The sequence below is a fragment of the Vicugna pacos genome, chromosome 10, assembly GCF_048564905.1.
Source record: "Vicugna pacos chromosome 10, VicPac4, whole genome shotgun sequence".
NCBI lineage: Eukaryota > Metazoa > Chordata > Mammalia > Artiodactyla > Camelidae > Vicugna > Vicugna pacos.
In genome coordinates this window covers 4,603,495-4,629,125 of record NC_132996.1, presented here as the reverse complement: position 1 = coordinate 4,629,125, position 25,631 = coordinate 4,603,495, and the positions used below count along the sequence as shown (strand labels likewise).

At 40.0% G+C, this 25,631-nt stretch overlaps 1 protein-coding gene across 2 annotated transcripts in view; it reads right to left on the bottom strand.

Annotated features, from left to right (window-relative positions):
- The window catches only part of PDGFD (platelet derived growth factor D), a 221,954-nt gene that overhangs the window by 109,988 nt on the left and 86,335 nt on the right, over positions 1 to 25,631 (bottom strand). The window lies entirely within an intron of this gene.

The window sequence follows — 25,631 nt, the reverse complement described above, 5'->3', positions numbered from 1 at the left end:
CTTGAACAAAGGGTTTCACTTTTAAAATAACATCTGAAGAATTCAGGAGGAGATCTCTAAGGCCTCATTCAGCGCTATGGTCCATGCTGACAAAGCTTACTCTCCATCACTTCTGATAGTGAGAAATGTAAGGTCCCAGACTTAATTACAATCTTGTGGCTGCAACACCTGAGAAAAGGTTCTGCTGCCTGAGGCCGTCAGACTCAGAGAAAATGTTTCAGGGCAGTAATCCATCAAGACTAGTGCTAGAACACTGGATTTAAAGTAAAAAAAAAAAAAAAGTATGTTCTGGTTTTAGCTCTGTGTTCGTCAGGCAAGCCAGTTCATCTACAGTACAACTCAGATTTCTCCGAAAGCTGTTTCAAAGGGGAGGGCCATTTTCAGGGACTAAGATGACGTTATGAACTAGGATGTCCTTTATCTGTTTTCCCAACAGGATCTAAAGCCACCCAAAGCATTCCCAAAAACTACGGGAAAAAAAAAAATCCTCCCATCTCATTACCATATGCCTTTCTTGGTCTGCTTCTAGGTTAAGACTTAACATTCTGTGTCTATAGAGTCACCCCCCCCCCATACCAGCCATCATCAGTTCACCTCCCGGTATTTCTTCCTTATTAGGTGTTCCTAGGCTCATATTATTTCCCCAGCTTGGTCTATATTTGCGTCGAGGCTTACATCCAGTAGAGCTGCTAAAAGTGACCAATGGCAGACTTCTTTTCTTCTACTGTTTCCAAGGGACAAAAGTAATTGACAAAATGAAGGAAGAAATTCAGAGTAAAGCCAGGAATAAGCAATTAAACCCCTGCAAAAGATGGGAACTGGCCTGATAAATGCATGGATTCCTTCACAAATGAAAATAAACAAACTCCTCAGTATTTTTTTGCTGGACTCAGCTTTCAGGGCCATTTATGCCAAAAAAAAAATCTCATTTGCATATGTCACATGGGGCATCTCAACTAAAGGTTCAGTATATGGTGTATCAGGATACTTAACCCACAACAGCCAGTCAAAAATCACCAAACCTTTAAACGGACACTTTATATCATTTCAAATCTGACCACACTCACTCTCCCTTCTCAGCGGAACGTCACTTCTAACGTAGCTATGATATTTCAGGACCAGTCTCGGTTGTAATTCTTTGTTTCTTATTTTGAGTTGAACTCTGTTATTCCATAACTTCCAATAAGTTAGTCTCCATTCTTCCTTTTGTTATGAATACATTTAACTTCTCTGGCATGAGACAATTCTTCTATTATATGAAATCAGTGTCACCTAACATAGTCTCTTTTGCAGACTTTCACCAGATTCTTTAACTGTTCCTCACTGGATAAGTCTGGACTCAGCTAAAAATTCCTGTCACGTTCCTTTGGACACATTCCAGCTTCTAAAAATATTACTTAAGTGAGTGGATTGGTAAATGAAACATACTTTTATTGAACTGAAAAGCAGGGATCTCAAAGAAAAATCAATAAACAGAGTGAATTAATTAAGCAATGAAAAAATTCTTTAAATATTATGAAATGTTAGATTATTTTCTAGTTTAGTTCTTTAAAAAGTTATATTATTTTAAAATATTTTAGACATGTTCCATTAATTGTACCCAAGGTATCCTGATCCAAAATTTTAAAAGTATTGACTGACCTACCGGATCCTGATTCAAGTCTTTCTGATTTAAAATGCCACCTTTTTTCTAATACATAACCTTCTTTGCCTGATACATTTCAACTCTAGATGCTGGCGCAAAACTGTTACAAAGTTATTTTATGGAGACTACCAAAACATTACCAGTAAAAATGGCATCAGAGTAGCAGTAATCAAAATAGACTCTACAATTATTTATTGAACACAAACGATTTCATAAGCACCAAGTCAGGCTTTTATAAGCAAAAAAATGAATAAGGTACAGTTCCAGACCTCAGGATAATTACAACCTGGTAGGGGCAGGAGAAAGTCTTATAACCAACTAAGAACAAACCAGGGAGACATGCAATCAGTACTGTGTTGGTGCAAATGAAGAAATGAATTTTAATTGGGGAGTTATTTTTAAAATAAATAAGCAAGCCAGTAAAATGTACTTTCAATATGTCTAAAATGACCATCATTGATGCTAGGAAACAAACAAACAAAAACAGCACAGCACACTCTGCTCCTAAAGTTCAAGTTGCTAATAATACACACAACTTACAAGTATCTACTCTCGGGAATTTACTACCTGGGAAACGATGAACAACTTTTCATTTTCTTTCTTCCTATTAGAAATCACGATAAAATAGACCATGTGATGAAATAGACCTCACCTGTTTAAAACAACAAATCATTTTAAAATTCCATTAAACCCTTGGTTTCACCAATGATCAGATACCCATCTCATCTAAAAGAAAATCACTGTTGTTAATAAGCATGCATTTGAAGGTTGCAGCAACGCATTCTGACACAGTTAAACTGGAAGACGGATAACATCTGAGATTAGTAGAGCTTCCATACAATCTTAACTTCTTTCTTAAAATACTGGCTCATAAGATTTCTCTTGCTTCTAGAAGAAAATCCACTCCCCTCAAAGAAAAAGGCAAATCGATATTTTGTATGACTTCATCTTAGCTGCAAGTACTAAATGTTGCCTTTTTACGAGAACATTGTACTTCTTTCGGAGGGTCATTTGCTGACATCCAACATTCCGTAAAGAAACACTTGAGTAAATGATGAGTCATCTGGGATTCACACCAGTTAACTGTTGATGAAGATATTAATGGATGCTAACATGTTATATAGTTATTCTTTGAGGTGAGCAAGAGCCTGGAAAATCAAGGAAGAGGAACAAAGCTAAAGAGAAGTGAAGGAGGAAGAGGGTAAAGAACTACAGAATTCTGGGCTGCTTTTAACCAATTATCTCTCGGCATAAGGAGTGTTTCATCAAGTGGGTGGGGACTGGGCTGAGATGAAGGACTGGCTTCCCTTCCACGATACTTCATCCATCACTGGCAAGTTATGTAAAAGTGAAAACACTTCTTATGAGTAAGGTTTATTTTAAAAACATCACTAGAAAAATTACAAAGTAAATTCCTCCTACGCTGAAGTCCATAGAAGGCAAGGGGTTGTGGTCCAGATAAGAGTGAAGTGTGAATTTTCCTACTGTTAATTGATACACTGCAGCTGTCTCCAATTAAAATAGATGCCAGTGACCAATTTAAGCCTATTCTAGGTTAAATCATCACTTAAATGCATCAAATTCTTATCCTACAACATCAGTCACCATTCTAAAATCTTACTCTGCTGTCACTTTACTATAAGGACCCCTTGAGACAAAGAAAAATCAGTTTAAAATTACATTAATTCACATGTTCCCCTTTTCAAACTCATGTCATGTCTAGGGATTCAATTAGTCTCTTGGTCAAAATGTATTAGTGTTTTGCATTCACTGATGTCACTAAAAATTCAATATATTTTTCCATGAGCCTTGTCATTGTCCTATGCCATGATAAGGAAATATAAGTTATAGTCTTAGCCTTTAAAAAAGTTTAAAAGTCCCATTAGAGGAACTAGAAAAAGTACAAAGTAAATAATTCAGAAATAGTATTTAATTCAGTGCTGAATCATGAAATACATGATATGAGTTCAGGGGAATGAACCCCGGCTCCCCATCTGAGTTGCTAATTGCAACGGAACAGAATCCACTGTGCAAAGTATTATGGAGCACCTACTGTATGCCAGGCACCATTTTAGAGGGGGGTTTCCTTGATGCGGGGAGAGTCTCCTGGTGCTCAACTGGTACTCTGAGTGCAGCCAGCCAGTTAGGAGAATGTCCCCTCCTCAAGGATGAATCACTCAGGGTCCCTTTGAGATGACCCAACTAAGAGAACTAGAGTTAGCACATGGCTGATTCTCAGGCTAAACTTGAAGGGGAAACTTCTGGTCTCCTTCTGGCCCTGCTCCTCTGTTTCCTATTATGGGCTTACCCTTGGAGCGCTGTTCAGCAACTGTAAACAAACACTTTGCCTGAAACAGTTTGGGGCTTATACAATGGATGAACAACCAGCAGTACAGGCAGAAGAAATTATCTACCAGAGATGAGTCAGTCTGATGGAACATTTGTCACATATTTAAATTCCAGGGAACCAGAGAACAGGGGAATCTCATGGACAAGATACCAACCCACATGGCAATTATATAAATATTTTGGTATTTAGAAAGCCTAGAATGGGGTCCAGAATTACCAATAAAAATCTAGTAAGTGCTGGGATTTCTGAAGTGATTATAACCTCGTTCATAATTACAGCTTTAGTCTTTAGCATTTGATGTGAGGCAAACAGCACCTATTTAATAAAGAGAGATTATGTGGATGAATAAGTGGACAAAGTTCCATTGTTATTAATACGTGGACATAGAAGAAGTGTGGCTTTTTATTTAACTTGGTTTTTATATAAAAATTTGTAAGGTAAAACTGAATCACATCTATACAGTAAGATTATCTTTGTGTAATTAGAATAAATATGTTCTGGGTTAACAGCATGGCTGATATTTATAAGTACAGATCTAAGTATATGTGATTCAAGAAGGAAATCCTTAACATGCTTTTAGTCTGCTGGAGTTGCCAGTTGTCCCACACTAAGAGCAGCTTAACTAGTATTTGCAGTGGCCAAATCACCCTGGTTTGCCTGGGACTTGTCCTCATTTTAAAACTGAGAGCTCGGTGTCCCGGCGACTCCCTCAGTCCCAGGCGATGGCATATGTTTATGCAACTGAAAAAAACAAAATGAGTAGAAACTGACCTCAGAATTCAGGGGCATCATATAATCAAAATAGCTATGTAAATTATCTATGAATTTAGATTATCTTGGAGAAGCACTGATAAAACAAAATTATACCTTTTTTTTTTTTTAACAGTTAGATTTAGCCTATCTCCATCCTTACTCTAAGTCTCCGCAAGTAAATCCTAGGTTTGGAGTTTTTAAGGGAGTATCTGAACAAAGGAGCAGGAAAAAACTTCAGTAAGAAATACAAATGATAATAATGTCACCTCCAGGTTTTGTTTAACTATCACGGTGCTATTGAAGGCCCAGATGCAGTGAACAGGATGGAAGGCAGGTCTGTACAATGGGAAGCAATAAAAGACAAGCAGGTTTTGGGTAAAGACTTGTGCTCATGGGCTGCAAGTGATGCCTAGAAGTAGCAGCTTTGCTGAGCATCTAGTGGAGGGCCCATGATTCTTCAGTAGAAAGCTACTGAACAGTGCTGGGGGGCTGGGAGGTAAGAAGAAGGAGCATGATTAGATCTGATGCTGCCATGCAAACAGAGGTCGAGAAGGTTCTAAGGAAAAACAGGTCAGCCACTAACATCCAGGGTGCCAAGCAATTTGAAGAAGAGCAAAATGGCAAAGTGAGACCTTTACCGTTGCCACCAAAAGGACAATACAACATGCAACAAGGGCGGCACAGAAGAGCTGATGCCATCAATGGAACATCAGAAACATGTATAAGGCAACTTTGGTTGTCAGCTGAACCAATGCAATTCAATGTTTAACGACTTCAATTCAGTGTTTAATAACTTCAATTCAATGTCTAGTAACTTCCCTTCCTGCCCATATTATGAAGAATTTAGAAATAAACAAGATTAAGAAAAAAATTACATACGTGCTTTAAGCTTCGTTCCATCAGAAAGAACTGCATAAAGTCAAAGCAACAGATGCGCAGTTAGAGTAAAACAGAAACAGAGATATTCTCTGCTCAAACACTGCCAACTGCCATCACTCGGTCTCCTAGGCAGTAACTGACAGAAAACAGTCTCATTGATATTCCATAAGCTAGAGGAGTTTATGTGCCATATGGCTAGGCTTCCACTGTCAAAGCTTTCTTATATAACAATTCTTAAGTGTCTGACCAGAAAATGTCTCCATTAATATGAGAAACTGAACTAGTGTTTGCTCCTTTTCTTTAAGTGCTCCATAACTAGGAAGTCTGTTTAAGTTTTATAAAAAATGCAAAAACCTTTCCATGCTGTCCACCCAGTCTCAGTGATCCAGGTTAATTAATTTTTAAAAGCGATTTAGCAAAATTTCCAAAGAACAGTGAGTATACACTATTAAATGCTTTCTTGTTTTGAAGAACCATTGAAACGTATTTCAGGTTGTAGCCAAGTGCTACAAAGGCACATGTGGGAGTTTCAAGTTTAACATCTGCATTATAAATTTCCATATTTGTGACATCTAAAAAACTTGGCAGCCAAGTTCACAGAACAGGTTAGTGATTCACATTCTCTAGTTGAGATGCCATGAAGCACACAGGTGAAGAGGACGGATTAAATTCTGTTCGTGTATAGTTGGCCACAATGGTGAGATCACAGCCGAGGTGAGTCTGCTATAATTTTGATAGTGCTGAAGAGGCACTGGCTTACTTTACTCTACCAAGACATAAACGAACAAATGGAGCACACATTTCTGAGAGGACTACAGAGATTTCTGGACTCCATATGGTGATGTCTCATCAGTGCAAAGCTGGCAGGGTTTTTCTTCTAGCAACATTTTCTGAATTATATAGCTGTATTTTAATACCTTTATTAGCTGTATTAATAACTTTATTAGCTTTATTAACTTTATCATAGTTATCTTTCTGTTACCTTCCTCCTCAAATGAACAAAACTCGTACTTTTAACTAACTGCTCACTGTGCTGACTCTGAGTTCACCTCAAACATTTTATACCTTCTTGCTCTCTCTACAGTGTCCATGGAAGTGGAAACCAGTCTAACTGGCAGGCCACCAAAATCCTACTCATGGCCAGGCAAATGTGCATGTTTTATAAGTACTCCATGTCACTTTTAGCTCCTGAAAGACTATTTTCCTTTGCTGCCATTCTCAAAGCTACCTTGTTCTCAGGCCACACAAATATAATGTGAAAGTATGCTGACAGGTAAGTCCAACAGGCTGCGAGTTATCCATTTGTTCATTGAATGACTAGTTGTCAAGAGTCCACAATGGTGAGTCCCAAGTGCTGGTATGGCTTCAGGAGTTACAAAAACAGTGGTACCAACGATGACAAAAGAGTTGCCCCCTTGAAGCTTATTTTCCAAAGGAAGTTTCAAATGATAATAAAATATAATAATGATGATGCCTGTCATTTACATAGCACTTACTTCCATGAGCCATTTCTCTTAAGCACGCTATATACATTTTAAGCCACTTTATCTTTTTAACCATCTGTAATTATTAAACAATATCTCTGTTTTAGAGGTTAGGACACTGAGGAAGAGAGAGGTTAAGTCAGTTGTCCATGCTCACAGTAAATGGCTGCATCTAAGAACTTGGGATCCAGAGTTGAGGCATTCAACCCCTCTACTGTATTACCTCTCCATAAACGTCTACGATGTCAAGTAGAGAGACATCCTGGGAGTAAGAGTAAAGTATCAGGACGGAACAGAGAGCAATGGAAAAGTGTGTGCAACTTCAGCTAAAATGGACAGAGCAGGGCTTTCCGACGAGATGGTACCTGAGGAGAAGCCTAGATGTCAGGAGAGAGGGACGCGTGGACTCTTGAGAAGATCTGGGCAGAGAGCCCTTCAGAAGGAGGGACAGCCAAGACCAAGGCCATAAAACAGAAACAAACCAGGAGTGCCAAGGAAGAGCAAAAAGGTCAATGTTTCGGGTGAATGAGGGAATAATCTAGAAAGGGTTTGACACGCAAGGCCTCATAGTCTGAACAAAGGCTCTGGATTTCATTCCAGATGTTGCGGGAAGCCATTTAAGGGGTTTTAAGCAAGAGAAGACATTTGGTTTATTTTTTTATACTTTTCTCTGTTTGCTTTGTTAAAAACAGAAGAGCTCAGGACTTGGCCCTTGAGAAGTCCAGAATCTACGGTCTGAGCAGGGGGACAGGGGTGTGGCCAGCAAAGAAGCCTAAGAAAAATTAAGAACATGGGAGGAAAATAAATAAAATCACATCCACGAAGCCAGACGAAGAAAAGGTTTCTTGAAGAAGGGTGTGATCACTGTGTCCAGGGCTGCTGGGAGGTTTGGGAGAGGGCTGGGGATGCGTGACCAGATTTGGAAGGTGGAGGCTGTTGGTCACGGACAAGAGTGACTTTGTGGGCATGCCGGGTAAAGAAATCTTAGCCTGAGGAGGTTGACCAGTTAGTTAGAGCAGAGCAGGGAGAGCAAGGACTGCCAGTTCTCTTTGGAAAGAGTTCCTCCAGGGAAGCAAGGAAACACCAGAGCAGACGAAGGGGCCAGGAGGGTATTTCCTTTCTAGGAAGGTAGATGAGGATGACCCAGTGGGAGGGAGGAACTAAAGAAGCAAGAGAGAACAAGGGTAAGTCAAGAGGCACAGTCCTTGGAGATTGTCAGTCATTCTAAGTGAAGGAAACCAGAAAGAGAAAGAAAAATACCATATGAGATCGCTCGTATGTGGAATCTTAAAAAAAAAAAGGACACAAATGAACCTATCTACAAAACAGGAATAGACTCACAGACATAGAGTACAAACTCGTGGTTTCCAGGCGGTTATGGGGGTGGGAAGGGATAAATTGAGAGTCTGAAAGATGGACCTCTCCGGGAGTGGTGGAAATGTTAGCTGTCCTGATCGCGGTGGTGGTTTCACGGGTGTAGACATCTATCAAAATTCATCAAATTGTACATATGAAATATGTGTAGTTTACTGAACAGGAGCCACACCACAATAAAGGTATAAAAAAAAAAAAAGAAGCACAGCCCTTGCACAGGAGGGAAGGACCGGTCCTCAGACAGGAGTGGATGTGTGATGGGAAGGCAGGGAGAGCACACTGGGGTCAAGGCAGGCAGGCTGGCGGACCTGTGAAGACGAGCTGCTTCTCCTCTGTCTCCTATTTTCCCAGTGAAATGAGAAGCGAGGGCACCAGTTACAGGTGAGATGAAGGAGGGAGTGTTGAAGGATTGAGGAGTAGGGAGAAGGTATGAAATAGTCATTTTAGAGCATAAGTGAGTTCCTTGGCAGGAACCACTGGATAAGGAACGTGGACGTTTTAGTTCTAGTACCAATTTTTTTTTTTATTGAGGTACAGTCAGTTTACAATGTTGTGTCAATTACTGGTGTACAGCACAGTGCTTCAGTCATACATGAATATACATACATTCATTTTCATATTTCTTTCACCATAAGCCACTACAAGGTATCAAATATATTTCCCTGTGCTATATAGTATAAACTTGTTTATCTATTTTATACATACCAGTCAGTATCTGCAAATCTCGAATTCCCAGTTTGTCCCTTCCCACCCCCCTTCCCCCTGGCAACCACAAGTCTGTATTCTATGTCTGTGAGTCAGTTTCTGTTTTACATGTAAGTTCATCCTTTTTTTTTTTTTTTAGATTCCACATATGAGTTACATCATATGGTATTTTTCCTTCTCTTTCTGGCTTACTTCACTTAGAATGACGATCACCAGGCCCATCCATGTTGCTGCAAAAGGCATTATTTTATCATTTTTATGGCTGAATAGTATTCCATTGTATAAATATACCGAAGCTTCTTTATCCAGTCATTGGTCAATGGACATTTAGGTTATTTCCATGTCTTGGCTATTGTAAATAGTCTAGTGCCAGTTTCTGCCACTTACTGGACACATACCTTTATGCAAGGCACCAAACCTCTCTGGGCCAGAGTTTGCTACTAAGTCAAGTGACAAGGTGTGAATGTGCTCCACTCGGGGGCACCCACAAAGGTGTGAGGTCCTTTGGGTTGTCCAGGTGACTAAAGCTATTCAGAACTCCAGGTCCGAGGTGCTCCATGTCCTTTATGGAATAATCCTGTAAGACAAACGACTGTTCCTCCCAAATCCCCAGCAGTGCTCACCCCTGGTGAGAAAAATGGGGGCAGAGGATCACACCAGGCACCCTCCCAACTCTAAGACTCTAACTGCAACTAGGTGTTGATGTCAGGGGAGGAAAGCTCCCAGGGACGGATAAACTGCACGCCCATCCAACTCATGACCAACAATCCTCACCCGCATCCCCCAGAGCCTTTCTGAGGCTGCGAATAGGCTGCTAGCCAGACGAAACAAACAGAAGTTGATCTTGCCCTTGTTACCTCCTCAGGCCTTCAAAGGTACTAATGAACATTGAAACAGTCTACAGATGACAGCCAAGAAAAGAAAGAGCCTGCACAAGGTGATCCAGAAAGGAAACATCAGCCCTCTGTTATTACAGAAACCACTGTCAAGAACGAGCACAGTAATGAAACAGAAATGCTGCCGGCACCAGTGCCCAGTAGTAGCTAAGGAAGTTGGGTACCCAGGTATTGCCAGTGTCACAGCAGCATCTCCCTACCGTACAACGAGAACAAATCACTTTAATTGTATTGACCACAAGGCCCCCAACATGAACTGAGAATTGGTTGACAAGGACAGGGCAATTATTAGAGGCAATATATCAAACTCTACTCAAAGGACCAGTGGGGGGCCGTAGGCATGGCTGTTAGTGACCTTTCTAGTTGACACCTTCATTAACGATGTGGAAGAGGAAACCCAGCATGTAGATGGATTTACAAAATGATTCCACCTTGGGAGTTGTTCCAAGTGCAAGCTTCCAGCCTCACAGTAATCACTTAAGTGGAAACGAATATAGAGTTTCCCGGTAAGATTTAAATTTCAAGGCAGTCAATTATACAGCGAGATAACACAATTAGATACGAAAGATTCCAGGTGAAAATCTTAAAGAGTAGGATGGTGATTCCCGTTGGGGGGAAAAAAATCAGTGATCACACAGTTTCTCAAATAGTTTTAGTGCTGACATTTATTGAATAAAAATGGTTGCCAGATATGACAAACAGTACTGTTTTACCTATAGAATGTAATCAATACAGTAAAAATACATAAGTAGCGAAGTGCTTATTTTTGGATTTTTCAAAAAATTTAAAAACCATTTTTTTGTAATTAGGTAATTAGGTTTTTAATGTTTGATGGAGGGACTGGGGATTGAACCTGTGACCTCATGCATGCTAAGCACACGCTCTACTACTGAGCCATACCCTTCCTCTTAAAAAACATTTTTAGTACCACCTTTTTTATTGAGGTAAAATTCATTAACAGGAAATTAATTATTTTTAAGAGAATTCAGTGGCAGTTAAGTACAGTCACAATGAGATGCCACCACCACCTCTATCTAGTTCCAAAACAATGACACCATTTCATCGCTCCACAAGGAAAGCTTGCACACGTTCAGCAGTTGCTCTACTTTTTGCCCTCCTCCTAGCCTCTGCCACCAGTGTGTGTTCTGTCTCTATGGATTTATTCTGGCTATTTCATTTAAATAGAATCATACTTACAAACTTCTGTGTCCGTTTCTTTCACTTAGCATAATATTTCCACCTTGAAGCGTGTATAGGCACTTAATTTCTTTCTATGGTTGAAGCCTATGGTTACATTATAATTATAATGTTAATTTCAAAGTATTGCATGGCCCGACCTCCCAGTTCTGATGCCAACAATAAACAGAACCCAGCAGAAATCCAGCCAGACCTTCCTTAGTCTGATTACTGGAACTCTTTAAGGAAAGAAGAGCTCTTTTGAGCTTATTTTATTAATCTTACCATCAGGAATTTTGCATGAAACTGAAGACTTTCCTGCTGGAAAGCCCTTTCTTTACTTCTTAAGTGATATTTAGATCTTTAATAATGAGACGTAACAAATAGCCATGAATTATTGACCAGCTGGAAGCTTCGGAATTCCCCAGCAGGGCTGTAGCAGGTGCGCGGTAAATGGCTATTGAGTGAATTGCGGTAGGAATCAAAGAGATTATGTGGGGGGTTTTGGTGTTTGTTTATTTGCTTGTTCTTTTCTATCCAACTAGGGCTAATGCAACGTGGCTGACATGAGCAAGCTGAGAGAGTTGTTTCTTTTTCTAGTGTCAATCACATTGATTCTCAAAGTTATCAGGAACCTGCTTCCAAGCTGGTAGCTGGATCCACACTGGGGCTGGTGGAACAGACTGCTTTTGTATGAAATGCCCTGCGTAGGCTACTGAAAAAATAATCAGAGATCTTTTCTTCTTTCTTTTTTAATCTACATCTTTATCCTGTGGGATCTTCATTCTAACTACATCTAGCACAGAATTTCTATGTTCTATTCACTGTCAGAGGCACAATAAAGTAATTTATGAGATAGAATGTAGGTCTCAACTGAGATTTTCCATGCAATGATTTTTAAGTCTTACTTTCCCCATTATTTGGTTTATATACTTATGATTTAATTGAACAGATACTTTCTTATTAAGAAACAAGGAAGAGTGAACTTCTCTTAACAACCTCAGTCCACTGAAGAAAGACAACCACCTAACTTGAGTTCCTGATGATACCTTTGAAGAAAAATGTGTCCTTTTTGTATTGTAAGAGTTTTCAGAAAGAATACTAAGAAGCTGAGAGTCCATTTATAATGTATAAATTTTCCTCCAAGGAGACATTATTTTGTTCTGTCTGTCCTTTAGACAGTTAGGCATAAACACTATGCAAAATAACTGAAACTGAACTCTTCTTTGTGTCTGTCTCTCAAATACCTGCATTTTAAAAGCTGCGATCATTTTATTTACTCAATTTAAGTGGGATGGTAATTCATTCCTGCAGAAATTTAATAGTTGCCCGAAAGCTTCTAGAATATAATTAGCTTACGACAAAAAATGTTCCAGATCGGTATGCTATTCCTATGGAAATGTGTTAAACGGCTGTAATAGGTATACATGAAGATAAAATTAGTTACACCCTTTAACATAATTGCAGTCATCTATGAAACCAACTGCACACACATAAAAATGAAGCTTTTGAACCACATCAGTTATTTGGAATATAGTTTATAATGGAACAAGAAACACAGTCAGCAGAGCAGGGTTTAGAAATACTTGCCTAACCCAGAGAGATCAAACCAGATAACGGTGCTGAGACACAAAACAACACATGCTCAGTGTAAACTTTGATGAATCTACAAAATTGCTTGGAACAATGTCCCCCTCTTCTGAAGCTTCCACATTGCAGGGCAGTCTTGGTTATGATGGGACTTTGCCACAGAACAGAGAGAAACAGACCCACATACAGCCAGTGGCAGAGCAGAGACCCTTTAGGGAGGTAGAAGACGTAGGAATTAAAGACGCAGCAGCAGAGGCCAGCAAAAGAAGTGGCGTGTTGCTTTTCGTGAGGTCAGCTTGCTGGAAGCCCACGATGTCCACCACACCAACACAACACCAGGAGGCAGACGGAGTGTCCACGGAGCTCTGCATCAAACACTGCACAGCCAACACTGCCGTACCTGGATTACACGTTTCCTTCACAGATGGATTTTGACTGTTGGGAAATAAAGACTGGGAAGGAGGAGGAAAGCTTCATGTTTCTGGGAAATAAAGTTCTGGGGAAATGACAGCTGCGTATCTGCACTGCACCCTTCACAGTCTGGGTGTTCGGTGTCCTCACCCCCACATACATGAATGCCTTCACTGGTGATGCTCTAACTCCTTACTTCTACCTGACGCTGGTCAAAAGTGACGAAATAATCTATTTTCCCCACTAAATATGTGATAAGTTAAAAGAAACAGGGCAACCATAACAAAAAAACAGGCCAAAAAAATCTTGAGTAGAAAACACAAATGTACATATGAAACACGGATAAAAAGCATATAGTCTTATTAGAAAGATTAAATACAAGGGCAATGAGGTATCACTGGTAACATCAGACTGGCAAAGTTAGACACTTAGAGTAGGAAGGCAGCGACAAGTTTAAGACACAGGAGAGGGGAAGGTAGTGACAGCAAATGTAGAGAATGTTTGCTAACTGTTTTTAGTCCGGGGAAGAGAAACAGAGTGCTTCCAGAGGACAATGCAAGAACAAAGGGAGAGTGCTGATTTGGTTTTAGGTGGGAGATTGGTACCAGAGTCAGTTAAAATGCAAAAAGAAACTGCAGGAATGGTGAGAGAGAGCCAAGACAGAAGGGGTACCGGGCAAGAGTCCCAGAGAGGAGGAGATGCCACAGGGGGACCAAAGCAAGAGGGGGGCCAGGCCTCAGGCAGAGCAAGTTCCTTAACATCCCTAAGCCCCATCTCTTAACTTTAAATTAAGATCAACACTATCTATCACTTAGAATACATTATGCAAATAGCATCTGGCACATAAAAGTTTATTTTAATTAAAAATGTTTAATACACACACTCCCTGTTACCACTGGTGGTGGCTTTTATGCAAATGTCATATTATGTTCAAAAGCAAATTTTCTAGCAGGGGAAAGCACGCGTTACCCTGCTGTAGCACAAAACAGCAACTCACTTTAAAGAATTCATTACAAGGGACTCACATATGCAAATGTTATTTAACCTATAAATAACATTTATGTTTAGATTTACATCGCATATGCTACATATGTGGTACACATACACACACACACACGTTAACAGTCTGGAGAGCAAGGTCAGATTCAGCAGCAAGAATTTACCGGGAAGAACGCAGACGCTGGAATCACAGATGTGGGTTTGGATTCTGGCTCTGTCAGTTTCCAGCCCTTTCTCACTCCTTGCTGTATGTTTGACATTTAGTCTAGCAGCTGACTTAATAAATATTTGTTGAAAGAATAAATGAAGAAAGTTTCTTAACCCCTTGAGCTTTGGCTCCCTTATGCGTAAACAGAGCTAGTAACACTTCTAACTCAAGTGTGTTTCAATGACTCGAAGTAACATGTTTAAGCGGTAATACAGTGCCTGGCCCACAGCTGGAGCTCCCTGGTGAATATCGATCTTTGGCAGCTAACAGTAAAAAAAAAAAAAATCATTATTTGAAGAATGAACACAAAGGTTTAGTGAGTCAGAGCTGTACTATTAAAATCTTAAATACACTATGAATGTGATCGGTTTAAAATATCCGTGTACTTGGAGTAACTTTTCCAAATTTTTTACTACAGTGACATCATAGCTGCTGATGTGTTATTTCCTGAGTTTGAGTCCTTCGGAGGTGCCAACCGCAGGGACTCAGGGTGCTACAGAAATTACTACCGAGCACAAAGGTAACGGCTCCGTTGCCATAGCAACCGCCTCTCTCTCATTTGCTCTCTTCGTTTGGACGCACCTCCTTCCTAAGAAAACACACACACACACACACAAAAGCCCTGAGAGTAATTTCTATTTTTTTTGCCTTTTAAAACAATATGCCAACTTATTTATAACTTAGATGACTGATTTTTTGAATATGTGTAAGCACATTGTACTGTCCTTTATGATTGGATTACTGCATTTTGTTGATTCTTATTTTGTGGTTGGCTTTATTCCTTTGATAACCATGTAAGTTTAAAAAGCTAAAGCTCTATTCTCATCTTAGAAACAATGATCAGTACATATACGTAAACTAAAAAGACATGCAGTGTACTGTATATATGTATTTACATGCAATATAATGTGTATGTGCAGTTGAACTGTAATAATTCTATATAATAAAACTGAAAAAGGAAAAAAAATATGCCTAATAAAAACCGCAGATCAAGAAGCAGAGCCCGACTATTCACCTCAACTGCCAAATTAAAAGCTGAATCTATAATCTGATATAAAACTGGCAAAACCCCTCTTAACCCCAAACTGATTGTTGTTTGTCTTTACCTGCATAAATCTATCAAACAGTAAAGGTTTTTTAAATGTAGACTGGGAAAGAGGGATGCAGTAATCCATACATGCGTCAGATTATCTACAAATATAAATCCATCAAATGTCCCAGTTGCGTTTTCCTACATTCTTTCCCTGCATTATAGATGACAGAATATTGAACAGGGCGCAGTGGCTTCATCTGCACCGTCACTTTTTATCTGGACACGCGCAGTGGGTTGAATAGTGTCCCCAAGAGAGATGTTCAGATCCTAACCTCCTGTAGCTGCAAGTGTGACCTTATTTGGAAATAGGATCTTTGCAGATGTAATTATGTTAACGATCGTGGGATTATGTCACCCTGGATTCAGGGTGGGCCCCAGATTTAAGGAGTGGTATCCTTGGAAGAGAAAGGAGAGGAAGGTCGGGGACACAGAGACAGAGAGGGGAAGTCCATGTGAGGATGCAGGCAGTCATTGGGGTGACAAGGCTACACACTAAGAAACGCCAAGCAGGGATGGTGGCAGCCACCAGAAGCCCAGAGAAGGGCCTGGAATGGACTCTCCCTCCCAGTTCCTGAAAGGAACCAGCCCTGATCACACCTTGCTTTCAGGCTTCTGCCCTCCAGAACTGTGAGAGATTACATTCCTGTTGTTTTAGGCCCCTCAATTTGTGGTAATTTAATAAAGAACACCTGGGAAACTTACACAGCCTTCAACAAGCTAAGGAAAGGGAAGAAAACTGACTTTTGTTGAATGCTGACTGTGCACCAAAAGCCATACTAAGAGCTCTGCATTTAATCGCACGAAATCCTGGGGAGAAAGAACTGTTCCCTTCTACAGAGGGAGAATTTAAGGCTCAGAGAAGTCACAGTCTCTAATATTACTACCACTCAGGTTCTTCTAATTAATTATGGATTAAAGTAAAATATATTTTTGAGTGGTATTATAAATATTATATACTTGAGCAAAAATATTTTCCCTCTATAGCATGATAGCTACTTCTAAGAAAATTTGTCAAAAATTGCCTTTTAAAACAATGATTTCTTTCCATATTTATTAAAAAATAAAACGTTTAAATAAAGTTTAATAAAAAGTTTAAAACTACTATTCCATACAAATGTCAACTACATTTTATGTTGTAATGAACATTTAGAAATTGAGTTTAAAACTTTTCAATATTATCAAAAACCACGAAGTTCTTATGTATGAATCTAACAAAATGTGTGTAAGATTTGTACGCAGAAAACTGCACAACACTGATAAGAACATTTAAATACTGGAAGATCCAATACTGTTAAGATGTCATTTGTTGTAATTTGATATATGGAATCAAAGTAATTTCAATCCAAACCCAGCAGGAATTTTTTTGTGGGTCAAAATTGATGATCTGATTCTACAATTTATACAGAAAACAAAGGGTCTACAAAAGCTAAATTTTGAAAAAGAAAAACAAAACTGGAAGCCTCAGAATATCCGATTTCAAGACTGATGACAAAGCTGCAGTCATCAAGATGGTCTGATTAATCAAGGCAGCCACATCTATCCATAGAATACGACAGAGAGCCCAGAAATAGATCCTTACATACACGGCCAGTGGATTTTCAACACAGATGTCAAAGTGATCCAACGCAGAAAGACCTGCCTTTTCGACAAATGGTACTGGAACAATAAGGCATCCATATGTCACACACAAAAATATTTTTAAATCAAAATGGATCACCGACCTTAAGTTAAACCTATGAAAATTCTAGCAGGAAACCTAAGAGAAAATTTTCATGACAAAAATTAGACAAAGATTTCTTAGAGCACAAAAAAGCGTGAACCCTAAAAGTAAACAGAATTGATAAATTTGGCCTCATCAAAATTGAAACTTCTTCCAAAAAGCACTTTAAGAAATCAAAAAACTTCAGACAGGGAGAGATGATTTGCAAAATACATATCTGAGAAATATTCATATATATAACATTGAAAACCTTTTACAATTTAATACTAAGAAAAACTAAAACCCAATACATATTGGGCATTAGGTCTGAAGAGACAGTTCCCCATAAAGGTGTGAGTGGTACCAAAGCACATGGAAAGATGCTCAACATCATTAGCCATTAGGAGAAAGCAAATGAACACCACAATGAGAAAACAAGGCACATCTGCTAAAATGGCTATGATTACGCAGCGTCAACTGCTGACAACACCGAGTGCTGGCGAGGATGTGGAACACCTATCGTCTCATACATTTTTGCTGGGAATACACAAAGAAGCAGCCGCTGCGGAAAATGGCTTAGGGTTTCATATAAAGTTAAACATATACTCACCACACTCGTAGACATTGATGCCAAAGAAATGACATCACAGACCCATACACTAATGTTCATAGTAGTTTTATCCACAGTAGCCGAAAGCTGGAAACACCCAAATGCCCATGGGCATTTAGATTGATAAGCCAATGGTTCGCCATGGAGAACCACTCAGCAGTGAAAATGAATGAACTATGGATACTTGCAAGGACATGGATGAATCTGCAAAGCACACGCTACGTGAAAGATTCCAGACACACAGGCTACACGCTGCATGACTCCATTTATATGATATTCGTAAAAAGGCAAACTATGGAGACAGAAAATAGATCAGAGATTGCCAGGACATGGGGTCGGGGGAGAGGACTGACTACACAGGAGCATCAGAGAATGTTTTCAGGTGACCAAAAAGCTCCATTATCTTGATTGTGGTGACAGTGACACAACCATTTACATTTGTCAAAACTCAACCTATACACCTAATGGTGAATTTCACTGTGTGGAAATTATACCTCAATAAAAGTGCTGAAAAATTATTTTAATGGCAAAAAGGAGGGTTTGGAGTTAGGGAGCTTCTAAGTAGCTACAAAATAGCATTTGCCCTACTGAAATTGTATTAACACAGGTGTGTTCTTCAAAAACTCTATGACATTCCCAAGCAAATATGAATCCCAAACATTCCGAAACAAATACAATCTATATCTGTATCTTTTATTAAAAAATGAAGACTTTAAAAAATCACTGTCAGCACTCTCATCACCACAGGATTGTTCAAGATCCTGTTCTGATAAACTCAGCACCAAGTACCCCTTTACAAGTGAGACACCCCCTCCCAGGTGAAAATTTGCCGTAAGGTTTAGCTCTAGGTTGTTATGGTTAGCTATTATTTTAAGATCAGTTAATTCAAATCGAGTTCTCTAATTTTTTGAGCTTTTCCAATTGACACTGTAAAAATTCTCACTTTGGAGCAGTTTCTTACATTCTCTGCATTTTTGTTTGTTTGTTTGTTTGTTTCTTTTGAGACCTTGACCACCCAAGGAACTGCAACTAGTCCTTCAGGGCTGTTGGAGCAGCCTCACGCCCGGAACGCTGTGGTGCTGCATCAGATTGATTCACCCGTGTCTCCCCTGAGCTCCAGGGCATCTAATCTGTTTCCAGGATAGCACGCCTCTGCCATCTATTTGTCTCTTCTACTAAAATGAGAACAGGGATTCTAGTTTATACATCTCTGTTTGCCCAGCTCCTGACAGCTAGAAGGTGCTAAATACCAGCATGCTTTGAAAAGACATCATATCTTGAATATCAGCTGTCATTTCAGTGGGAGATTCAGCCCCTGCAAGAGACTGGCCTAGATGGGCAGCAGCCCAAGGAGGGACTTCAGAATGCAACGGCACTGGAAAGACAACAGACTAAACCTTCATCTGACTTTGCTTGTCTGCTGTTTGTTTCTTTCTCGTCCCTGAGGACCAAGTAATGGGGGGTTTACATCGGAAACATGCAGGGTCACCGCTGCAAAGGATTACACAGATCCACTCTGTTATGAATCACATTCTGACCGTGTCCTGGCACCTTCACTTCTAGATCTGAGTTTTGCCCAGACCAGCAGCCTGCAAGGCCCCAGGCGTCCATGTTCAGACGCACTTGGGTGTCACTGTAACTTTCAGCACTTGCGCACGTACAGCGACACCATTCTGACACACGTCGCTTCCTCCTCCCTGGGCGAGGTTTCACCGCCTCCCACAGGCCAGGGAGGCAGGGTCCTCTAGGCCACACAGCTGGCCTGCAAGCTTGGAAGAGCACAGCGCTGTTTACCCTGGGGCAAGGTCCCCGTCTGGGTGGGATGAGCACAGGGGAAGCATCACCTCTCTCTCCCTACTCACTACCCTTCCCGGATGACCGCCGCTGAGTTGCTAATTCAGACCTACTTACGCTGCCCATGGTCAAGTTCTAGAGGGGGGCAATCGAGGGGAATTTTGAACAGTTCACTAACAGAAATCCTATACACACGTCATCATATCCAGCTTACTGGCAGGGCAATAAGAGCTAAATATGTATTTATTAGGTGAATGAAGAAACCTATTATGTATTAAGGCTGTTTCGGGAACTTCATTTCCCATATGGCATATCTGCATGTGTATTTTTGATACTTTTAAATTGTTGGGTTTTTTTTTCATTTTGGGGGGTAGTTAGGTGTATGTATGTATGTATGTATGTATTTTTTAACAGAGGTGCTGGGGATTGAACCCACGACCTCATGCATGCTAACCATGCACTCTACCACTGAGCTGCACCCTCCTCCTCTAAATTAAGTTTTTCTGGTGTTTTTATTGCTTCAAGTAGTTACAACTTGGAAACCAACATGCCAAGCCAAGGTCAGTAGGTGCTGACCTCTCCTAATATAACATAGGCTTGTCTACCCCTCTGTTTTTTTGTTCACATACCTTTGTTCTGCTTTGCAGAATGGTTTCTAACTGAGATAGTAGCCCTGCTAATCAAACCCAAGCTTCTTTAAGGCAGGGGAGGAGGGGAAGGGGAAGCTTTTCGGTGACATTTTGTTGGACCTAAGGAGTAACGGCTAGCAACTGCTGACTCCATCCCCCGCAGCTCCCAGACAGCTCCCAGTGTCCCCTCTGTCACACAGAAACGAGTACCTTCGGCCGGCATTCCAGTTAAACCCCTGGGCCAGTTCTTCCTGGAAAGCTGTTCATCCTTGCTGTCCTTCTTGGGACAGAACAGGCAAGCTCTCTGCCTGTTCTGTCCCAGTCTGTCATCTGGTCTCGCTCTGCGCATCCTTTCTCCCTGACTCTGTCTAATAGAAAAGATTTCTCTGAATTCAAATAAAGTATGTGAAGATGAATAATCAGTGCTATCAACTTGATATGTAATGGCCCATTTCAGATGTGAATTCAATTATGGGTTTTTATGATTAGTTTGGAAAAACATCCAGGTGGCAGGTCAACACCTCAAAATACCTTAGAAATAATGATCTCTATTAATTAAATACGCTTATCCACCCATTTCAGTCCTTAATTTACTATTGCTCCGAACCAGCTGAGAATTAGTGCACAAAGAGAATAGATCATTATGTTACTACAAGCATCCTCTAAAAAACTGCAATAAAAAATGGTAAATTCAGACCTACTTCCTGGGGACAAAGGGGCGTGTTTGAAAATATTAAGACAAGAAAACAAAAATGTCTTCAATCAGATTAATCACTATTACCCACAACAGATATGCAAATGAACTTGCTGATCAGATACCCAGCCTCCTCCGGAGGTACACATACAGCGTATCTGTCAGGGCTATTAATTTTTTCTCCCACATATTCTTATCAAACTTTGTGAACATCTATCATCCCTGAACAAAACCAAACCCTCTCATTCCAAACCTCCATGTATTTGGGTTACAGAGATACTCGATGAAGCACTTCCCCTGAGATCCAGCAAACTGGGGCAATTGCCCCAGGCTCCAAGCTTTGAAAAGGACCAACAGACATCCACTCAGTTATGCTGCTAAATATTACAGAATGAGGGGGAAAGGTAGCAGCCAGGAAGGAAGGTAATCTTTTCCTAAAGCAAAAGATCTTGAGGCCTTTCTATAAATACACGTACTCAGGAAACAGACTCCAGCATCATTACCAACGTTAAGTAAAACAGGATACCTCTCAGGAAGTCCTTTAATGATTTGTCTTCCCTTCTACACTGTGCTCTGTGTATGTGTGTGAGACAGACAGACAGACTGAGACAGAACAGAGGGAGACTTGTTTTGACAAAGAAGCAGAGGTAGGAGAGTAATGACTCCAGATTCTGCAATAATTAGACAGTGGATCCTGAGAACATTACAAGTCACATTGTAGTCCCCATTCCTACAATCTAAGTACATTTTTTTTAAATTACTAAACCCAACCCCATCAAAAGTTCTGTGTTGCCTCAAAGGGCAGAGGATGAGAAGTGTGGAGGACCAGTGGAGGGAGGGAGGAAAGAAGCAAGTTCAGAAAATGTGGGTGACATGCTCGGGCTTTACAGTCAGTGGTGGAGGCTGGACTTGGGTCCAGTGGCCGGGCTTCAAAGCCTTCGCTCCGAACATCCCTCACGAAGGCCATGACTCTATGATTTTCAACATGAGGTCAGTGATATAAGTACACGTACACTCATGACATCTAAGATACACTCTTCATGGTTGATTTGACTGTGTGTTTTTAGGACAGAAGATAGAATAGTGTTGTGTTTACAAGGTGTCCTTTCCCACTGAGCTCAAAGAGTTCAGAGCTGTCTATGCTCAGCGTGACTAAAGCTGACCATGTTAGCGTGTCAGGTGAGTCATTCCATCTCTATGTGATAAACACCCTGACTGTGGTTACAAGGCAATGTGGTGGCCGTGCTGATGGACATCTTCAGACAGATGCACAGTACAACTCAGAAGCATGTGCAAACAATGACATAATCGTCCTTCCTACAAGGCTGGTCGGCACACTCACAACACCCTCACGGGCAGAGACACAGGATCAGTTAGGACGGCCACAAGGTCGACCCAGAACACAGGCCAGGCGGGCCAAGCACTTCCCAAGAAGGGAGTTGCATTTCTAAGAAAGTCTTTTGGATTTTTATGAGTTTAGAACATTGTTATATATAAACTAAAAGGAGCACTTTCCACTCCATCCTACTCCCCCCCCAAAAACTCCATCAAAACCAAAAAAAGAGGCAAAAGAGAATTGAAATGGAGGAAAGGAGGGACCCAGTAAGAGAGGGAATGTGACTCTCACTGGGGACACCACTGGGCCAAGGGCCATGTTCTGGTCACACTGCATCTTCACACTTCATCCTGTGACTGTTACCTCTCTGGACATCGCACACTCTGATTTTGACTTGAAACCAAGGCAATATATAGTTGTTCATTCTACCAACCGACAGAACCTAAAGTTACCATAAAATACAATTCCTGGGGCACCGTTTCTAGACCTCACGTGTTCATTTTTTCAACTTACTCAGCTTTAACAAACTACTGTTCTCACCTCGTGCCTTATTAAAGTTTTAGAATTTTTACAGTTGTAGCATTAAAATTTAAAACTGTATCAAAAATTAACTGACAACGGAAAATTCTTAAATCAAATTCAATATGGTAGTGATCATCTAAAATGCAACCTCTGAGTAAAGCCATTTTTTAATGTCTGTGTAATTCTTTGTCCCACCTTCTAGATCAAGGTGTTGGGAGAACTAGCCTCAAATAATTTGAAAACATGAAGCATTGACTCTTCCATATATTTCGCCTTGGCTATTTGCCAGGGAAAACTTTCGTTAAAGTGCTGGAGACTTTTCAGTCTGTCCTGAAGGAACTACAGCATATGTTTAATCCAAATTGAAGATGTGGGAAAAACAAGTCACTTTGACCAGTACCTAAAGTGTAGAAATTCAAAAATGCAAATAATTCCAAACATCCTATATAAGATATTCAGTGGGTGAATTAAAATATTTTAAATTTTATTTGTAAACTATGGTATCATATATACAAAGCCTTACAAACTGACAAGATATCAAGCACGTTTATCATTAAAACATAAGGCAGCAACAGGAGCATCGTCTACCGTGAATGTGGGAAGTGACTAACTTTCGTGGAAAAATGTCATACCTTCTTCATCTTCTAGAACTTACGGTATCTCCCTCATAGGAATTATAAGCCATGATTTCTTAAAACCACTCAAAAACCCTTTCTCTGGAACTCTATAACAAAAGCACAAAATAAATTTTAAAAATAATAGGGGAAAAAATCCAGTTGAGTTTGATTGGATGGTGCGTTTTGTCATATATAGTCATAAAGGTTAGCAATAATCAGATGCTTCAACAGATAAAGAAGTACTAATAATGTATTTCTCTCGGGAATCTATGCCGAGCCTTGTGTTATTACTGTAAAACTTGAAGAGTGAGTACTCAGTACAACCTCTAAGTGGGATGACACAAACACTGTCACGGTAGGTTCAGACAACTGAGAAGAAACAGCCCTTTACCCAGTAGGCAATACACTCCTTGAACTAACACCCAGAGATAACACAGTATAAAGAAAATGCTCCAGTAAATTAATGGCTGTTATAATCTTAAGGGTTCATGAAGGATGCTGAGCATATCTGGAGCACACTTTTAAGCACATCTCAGAAGGAAGTGATGTAAAATTCCTAGTGTCATTGTATAAACTCTGGGCTCAGTGAGCATCACTAACTGATCCCAGATATACTGACATAGTTCATTGGGTCAGATCATATGATCAAATTCTACTCATCCTTGGAGGATCAGTTCCAATATTCCCCTTTACTTAAGTCTTGACATAAAAGCACTTATGCTATCAAATACCAGGAGAATTTGGCTTATACACCTCCAAATATTTTCGCTGTCACCGCAAGTCGTATATTCGAACTCTTCCTATGGTTACTGAGCACCAAAGATGCGCGTGGCATCTAGATGCTGGTGGGCACGGGTGAAGGGATTACAAAGATGACATGTCTCAAGACGGCGAAGGCAAGGATCCTATAGTTTACTTAGTCTTCCCTACAGAAGCCATGCTGAATATATACACACACTATAAGTGAAATGAAATATGTGCATGAGTGTCACATCAGCTCCCATGATTACACACACAAGTTCAAATATTTCTTTAGAGACAAAAATACCTTAAACTAAGGAAGATTCTGGGGAATATAACTGATTTTTTTTTGACACAGGATCAAAAAAAGTCCTTGTGGTGGTCCTCAATTGCTCATTTATTCTCTTATAGTAGACACCTGTTAAATGTATAATAATTGAATAACTGTTCTGCCAATATTAAGACAGCCAGTTGAAAAGGCTACTAAGTAATTTTTTTGTTTCATACATATTAAGACAAAAAGGTACTTCAAAATTCAAAATCTTTCTTGAAATTCAAGCAAATTAAATACACACACATTCAAGTACTTTAAATTCTATTCAAAGTATTGCCAAATGTATCGTAAGAAATCTATTTTCCTATTGGTGAGATAAGAGACTAGAAGAAAACCAGGAGGTCAGCCAGGTGCCTCATCTTCTTTACCAAGCCAGGATAATTCTAAAGAATATTAGATTCAAGTAAAAAACAGAATTTTCAAGATATTTTGAAGGATAAATGGCCACTGCTCATGCCCATGGCCTAACTAGAACTAAATGAATTTGTAGTCTTGAATTTCCTTTCTTTGATCAACTAAAAGATTCTGAACACACAGAGCAGTTCTGCTCATCTGGTATCTGCCATGGTGGCAGATAAGGAAAACGTTATTAAACCTGAGTTAATTAAAATGCTTTTGCTTTATTTCTTGAGTTGCTTCATGGGAATAATTTTAATAAGACTGCAGGGGAAAGAGAAATTATCTATGAGAAACTGCCACGAAAATTTCAGTTAAGTGAAAGGAATGGTGTGTTATCACACACTTTAATGTTTTTAATGTTAACACATTAAAGAGTAAGTTTCTTTTCCACGTATTTTTAACATATGAGATCAGGAAACAGTAGTTTGATTGTATCACTTCTCTGTTTAGAAAACTGGAGCAATAACAATAGTGGAAATGTTACAGAAACCTGAATCCCATGGAGGGACCAAGCAACACCTGGAGGGTTGGAGAACTCAGGGTTATTACACCGGCAGGCCCAAGCTCTGGACCCCGTCTGTAGGCTTACACAGGCTTTTGTAGGGTTTTAGGTTTCAATTAAGTTTGTGCCATATGCAAATGAGGTGTTAGAAATGGACCAGTCAGGAGTGAGCTTGGGGAACCCATGGAATT